The sequence below is a fragment of the Suricata suricatta genome, chromosome 4 (genome assembly GCF_006229205.1).
Source record: "Suricata suricatta isolate VVHF042 chromosome 4, meerkat_22Aug2017_6uvM2_HiC, whole genome shotgun sequence".
Lineage (NCBI taxonomy): Eukaryota > Metazoa > Chordata > Mammalia > Carnivora > Herpestidae > Suricata > Suricata suricatta.
The window spans coordinates 92,965,072-92,972,066 of NC_043703.1; positions in this window are offsets into that span (position 1 = coordinate 92,965,072).

Sequence of the window (6,995 nt, forward strand, 5' to 3'; positions counted from 1 at the left end):
TGTTATGAAGTCTCTTTCCTTAGAGTACGTCAGCCTCGGCAGTGACACTACACTTAGGGTACATTGTTCATAAGTGACACTGGAAGAATGGAAGGACTGTGCCCATCAGAACCCCTCCTCCAGGGATGGACAACAGATCGCACAGTGTTTTTTCAGAAGCATACCACGAGTGCTTCTGCTCTCTTATCTCCCATCGCACCTGGAGGTTTGTCACTGGCATAAGGAATTCCAGGAAAATATTTTCTCAGAGAAAATGGTGGCTTGTTAACTAGCATAAAGAATGTTAGAAAGGTGACATTGGTGATATATTTGGGATAATAGATGGGCAAAGAGATCCAAAGACAAATCTCTGCATTGGAAAAAAACAACCCAACATGTAAGAAAATAGCCTTCTCTTCCCCTAGGAACCAGGGCAGTGCACATTTACATCAGTGCCATACCACTGTATACCTGCCAGGACGACTAATCAAGTTTCACAAAGAATACTGAACAGTTGGAACTTCCGGTGTTTCTGGTTTGAGTATAAAATGGTACCACTATGAAAAATTCTGGCTACTCAAAGACTGCTAAAGCCAAATATGAATACCCTTGACTCAACAGCAAAGTCTAGCAGCTGTGGAGTAAGAAGTGAATTGTGGAGGATTTACACAACATAGCCACAAATGATTTCCAACCATGTGCAACAAGACAGGTGACTCTCATGACATACCATAGAGTCTAAGAAGCCGGGCACAAAGGAGTACACAGACTGTGCGATTCCGTTTGTGCAGAGAAGCAAAACAGATTATCTGCGGTATTAGAAGTCAGGCGAGTGGGTGACCTCATGGGGAAGCCATGGAAGGGCTTCTGAGCCTCGGTTGCCTCACTCCCACAGGCAGCCCAGTCTGTGGCTGGCGCAGGGTCGCATCTGACCTGGATGGACCTCTGCTCCATGAAGCTAGAACTTCATGGAACTTGCGGAATGGCCACAAGACTATTCTGTGCCTGCTTTCCGATAAAATACTTTTCCATGTATGTCTCAGAACATGGTCTGCGAGGTCGTCAGGAAGCAGCTAAGCCTCCCCGTCTGGCAGCTACTGAGATCACCAAAAAGAACCCAGGGAAATGCATCACAAAAATTGGTTCAGGGAGTCTGCAGCAAGTGAGGGCTGGCTTTAGCTCTTTCCACTCGGGCAGACAACTGTGCCTTTGTAAGCCTGTTTCCACATTCATCGAATGGCGATAACAAGACCTCCTACCTCCAAGTTCTGTTGCAAAAGGTCAGGGAGATAAAAGGTCCCAGAGCACAGCATCTGAAACTGTTGCTATTCTTTCTCTTCCCCAAGGCACCCTGTCCTTCATCAGAGCCCAGCAACGTGGCCTGGCCTTCTGGCTTTCCTGTCCTCGCTCTGATTTGTTTTCCCTCATCCTCCAGATCTCCTGCCCCTCAGCTCTCCTGGGGCACCTGCGCACCCCCACCCCACCTGTGAAGAACCCTTTTGGGGGCAGGAAGAGAGCATGGAGAACCAGTGGTGAAGACAAGGTCTTGGCTCAGGGAATTTACAACCAGTAGAAGACGTGATGGGCCCATGCAGGAGAGCAGCAGAGGGCTGACTAGAGAGACAAAGCTAAATCCCACAGATGACACCGGGGATGTCCAGAGGAAGAGGGTATTTTTGTGCTATCCAGGCAAGCTTCCTGGAGGAGGCAGTGGTGAGAGGGCACTGAAGGATGATGAGGCTGTGGGTAGGCAAAGGACAGAGAAGGACCCTTGGGGTGGCCACTCAGATGGTTCTAGGAAGTTGGGCGGTAAGCAACTTTGCCACAAGCCTTTTCACCCCAGAACTAACTAGCCATAAGGCAGTTTTGCTCTAAAAGACAAAATCACAAAAAAACAAAACAGAGACTGTCATTACAAAGGACATAATAAAAGATAGAAAATAAATAGCGACATTTAAAAGACTTTAGTGTGAAATACAAAATATTTGAATACATTCAAAATGAACAATATAGATTCATGGCAATGCTGCTCTAAGAACTGATTTTAGGGGCACCTGGGTGGCTCAGTTGGTTAAGCATCTGACTTCGGCTCGGGTCATGATCTCATGGTTCATGGGTTTGACCCCGCGTCAGGCTCTGTGCTGACAGCTCAGAGCCTGGAGCCTGTCTTCAGATTTTGTGTCTCCCTCTCTCTCTCTCTGTTCCTGCCCCGCTCATGCTCTCTCTCGCTCTTGCTCTCAAAAATAAGTAAACTTTTTTTTTAACTGATTTTATTTTGTGGATTGTACAAAAGCACTTCAAAGTCTATCATCATATACTTTTTTTTTGCTAGCTGATTAGTCTCCCCGTTTGTTACCTCCTTTTCTTTCTTTGCTGAAATTTCTTTCCCCATTAAGAAATGTATGTGTTTCCAAGTGCTAGGATGCATGTCTGTAAGAGAGCTTTGTGTCGCGTTGGTCGTGAAGGCCTTCTACCCGGCTGTTTGCTCTCGGCGTATGGTCTCACGTCCGCTGACAGATGTTCTATGGGAACCATGAGTTCGACACCGCACCGGTGTACGGACTATCACGGGGGCTAAGCTTTACAGAATGTCAAAATGGGCGACTGTACCAATGGAGAAACGAAACCAAACTATCATCCAGTTATATATTTTTAAATTGTTTTATCTTTTATGGCAAAACTGTCTTTGCTTTTCACAAAAATGTCCATGCCAAGGATGCTTACCACAAAAATACCAGACCCGCACTCAGCTTGGAGTAGCAGCGGGGGAGGGCTGGAGGAAGAGGGGACTGGAGTTCCAGGGCAACACTGTAACTTCTGTTCTCCACATCCTCAGGGATCCTTCAAAGAGGCTCGAAGGTCTCTGCAGGTGGGACAGTGTCTCAGAGAGCCCGGTCCAGCCTTGATAGAGGGCTGTCTTTGCGTATGACAGGAGAGATGAGCTCTCCCAGCCCGTTCTCCGGATGGGATTGGTAGTTCCTGCCTGAGGGCTGAGATCAGGTCAGTCTCAGTTCTAGGACCCAAATGCCAAGTAAACTATTCCCAACTGTACTGCTCCTCAGGCCTTCAGTGCATCAGAGCCAGCAGCCACCCGCTGCTCTTGAGGTTCCGAGGAGGAGGGGCCCTCCCTGGGCACTAACTGCAGAATCCTTTCTTCTGTGGGTTGTTAATTATATTTAAGTTTAACATGTTTATCCTTCTTTGTTCTGGACACTGTGTTAGGCACATAACATAAGTCATCTATGTAAGTCACACAAAAATCACACAATTTAGGTAGTTTCTGGCATACATGGTAGTGAAGACTCCCGTTACCCCCATTTAATAGATGAGCAAACTGAAGCTCAGAAATTTTCTAGCTTAGCCCCTATGACCTCATGCGACTGTTTTAGTCATATGCCCATTCCACAGATAATTGCCCAAATTGTCAGACCCAGTGACAGGTCAGGTCTGCTCAGATAGAACAGAAAGTATTTACACACAGAACAGATAATGCAGAACTATTCATTTCCTTATTTATTCCACAAATGTTCATAGAGCTCCTACCACGTGCAGCCATGAATCTAGATATCAGTGAACAAAACAGACAAAAATCAGTGCTCTTACAGAACTTATGAGGTGGCAGGGTCTTGATGGACAACAAGCAATAAATATGACCAGCAAGTGAATTATATAATGTGTAAGAAGATTGAGGTCACCCCCAACATTTGAAACTAGAGTACAACTGGAGGTCCAGATCATAGGGCTAAATATATGTATTTTTTTTAAGTTAAAAGTCAAGGTACCTTTAAAATGTGCTAGCCCATCCATGGTCAAAGGCACCTGCATAAGCACCTGTGATTCCATACTTATCACCTCCAGCAATTCCAGCTACTGTAAGGGGGTCCGTCCTGAGGGTCCCTTCTAGTGAGCTCTGTTCACTAAGAGGTGACAGTGCTAACACAAAAGATGGCAGAAGAAATCAGAGTAGAGGCTGGACTGGACAGTCCCTGCTTGCCTTCCCCTGCTGGCCCCCTGCTTAACCAAAGCCAGCCCCTCTTCTGCAGCTCAGGTCCATGGTGGGCCCAGAATCAGAAGGATTTGCCCTGGCCAATACCTGCTTAAAAATCATTGTTGGTGCTATGTTCCCCTCTCTTACATGGCCTTGCCTTCCATTCCACCTATCCCTGCTGGCCTGGGGGTGCCTAATCTGTATCTTGTGTGGACTCTGGGGTGGGGTCGGGGGCTCCTAGCTGACCCTGACCCCTGGCAGGAGAAGAGGAACAGCTGGAATCTAGCGTGGAGAGGATAATGCAGCCCAGAGCACAGTGGGTGGGGCCAAGGAAGATAGTCTGTCCTCCCAAATCCCATCACCACCCACTGAGGCAATGAAGAGATCCAGAAGCAGGTGAGGAGCTGGCTGACCACGATGTGCCCGCAGGTGTGGAAAGGAGGAATGGGGCGGGGTCTTGGAAGGGCGGGCTGCAGGAGCTGGGAGCATTTTGACTGCCGGGAAGCAAGCTGGATTACCCTGGGAACAGATATGCCTCGTCCTTTTGCCCAAGTAACCCCCTCACCGCTGAGGGAAGGAGGCTGGCTTCAGGTGTGCCTGCCATGGGCAGGGCGGGCACTGTGTCACAGGGGCAGTGTTGATTAGGTCCCCAGCTTGAGAAATGAGGGCTCTGAGGCTCAGCAAGTTCAGAAAATTGTCCAAGTCACACAACCAGTCCCCTGCAGATGCAGGACTCAAGCCTGCAATATGAACCTGCATCTAATTAGGGGTGCCTGGGTGGCTCAGTTGGTTAAGCATCCGACTTTGACTCATGTCATGATCTCGAGTTCATGGGTTCGAGCCCCACATCAGGCTCTGTGCTGACCGCTCAGACCTGGAGCCTGCCTCGGATTCTATGTATCCCTCTCTCTCTGCCTTCCCCTGCTCATGCTCTTTTTAAAACATTTTTTAAAAAGTGAATCTTCATCTAATTGGGTGCCAGAGACCCGGCTCTGCCCATGGGGCTCCTGATCACTGTGCCCACACTGGTCCTGCATACTTTTTGCTTTTGTTCCCAGAGAAATGTCACCACCCTGTGAAAATATACGGTTGTTTGATGGAATTAGACTTGTGTCGCTCTCTCAGAAGGCTTTGAATGTGAACACTGAGGCACAGCCAGGAAATGGGCAGAGGCATCTGGGAATTCCTTCTCTCCTACCCCACCCCTGTCCCCATGCCACCTCCTCCTACAGGGCCCTGAGAGCTGGCCTTTGAGCCCAGCAAGTCTTCCACCCTCAGACACCCCTCCCACCACCAGAAAAAGAACCCCTCCCTATGGACTATTCTAAGCAGGAAGCCGGTTTTCAGTTCACTGGAAAACAGGAAATGCCTCCGAGGGTCTGAAGTCTCTTTAGTCACTGCTTGCCCTTCATGCAGGGTCTGCGTCCCTGGCCAGCTGCTGAGCAAAGGCCCAGACACAAGGCCACCCCAACCCCCAGCCTGGAGAGTGGGATCCTCACTGCCACTTACAAGCCCCTCTGCTTTTGGAGCCAGAACTGACTTCTTCATCCCCTACTCAGGATGTGGGTCATTCAAGACTAGGCCAGATCCCTGGGGATGCCAGCATGCCACATAAAACACCAGAAAGGCTAACTCACTTCCAACCATAGGCGGATGCCTCCCCCGAGCCAAAGGCTGACTTTTTCCCCTCTCCCCCACCCCAGTGACTTCTAAACTCCGTCAGAGATTGGTTGGCCCCAAATGAAGCCTGACTTCCTAGTCCTTTCCTATGGTTCACTTCCCCATCCTGGCTACAAACTGGCCCTCTACACCTGACCTTGTCAGAAATTAACCTTTGGTGCTAACGATAACTTCGCTTCCTAACAGACCAAACTCAAAAATGCTCTCCAGCCTCCCCATCCACTCAGTCATTTATTGAGTGCTAAGTACTGTGAGCCCAGCACAGCCTGCACAGACCCTGTAGCCCATGAGGGAAGGTGGGCCTCACATGTGAAGCTCTAATCAGATTTGGGGGTGCAGGGGCGGGTAGTAGGGGCCTTGTCTGAAACTCCAGTGCGTCACTGTCTCCAACTTGCCGGATGACCTCAGGTCGGTCACATCACCTCGTGGGCCTAGGTCTCCATGGGTTCCTCTGCAGTGAGACAGCATGCCCAGGTGGTTCCTGGGGTTCCTGTCCTGTATGGTGCATGCCAACAGGGAAAGCCTGAAGCATTCTAGAACATGAGACCTCATCGTCAGTGTTGGGGGGGTATAAGAGATCAGGCACTTTTACTTCTATGTGGTAGATGGGGGTTAAAGGAATCCCTCTACCATTTGGACATTGACCTCTTGGTTCCACCATAGATGGTGGGGCCCTGATTAGATGCCACTAATATTTTTTCCATCTGTGAAAAAAGCTGTGACCCCAGCCATCTGTGTGTTGACCCAAATGGTAGAGGAAATCGGATAATCTGGAATGAAGATCAGTCACATGTGGTTTGGTGCCCCAAAGAGCACCAGGATGGCAGTAGGTAGAGTAGACCTGCTGTAGAGGGAATGAACCACTATTTACAAACCTGCCCCCACTCTGCCATCACTAGCTGAGTCAATAAGCTAATCCCTTATTAACAGCACACTGCCCAGAAGTCCACCATCAGGGGGGTAGTGACCCCATACACAGGCATTGGCCTGTACCTCACCTACACATTGCCTGTCACATGTCACCTGTGCAGGCCTGCTTCCCTTACCAGGCTTCTTTCCCATACCAGCTGAGAGCAGGACACTGAAAGAAAAGCAGATACTGACTGGGAAAATCTGTGAGGGAAGGTGAAGATAGTTGGGTCCAAAGGAGGTGAGGTCTGAGGACTCCTGGGCTCTCCAAGATCTTTTCATGGAGTGCAATCTATTAGTAATCTATTGCTATGTAATCAAACACCTCAAAACCTAGCAGCTTAAAACCACAGATATTACTTCATAGTAACTCGCAGTAAGTCAGGAACACAGGCAGGACTTAGCTGGAAGCGTCTTCTCAGGGTCTCCCACCAGCTCC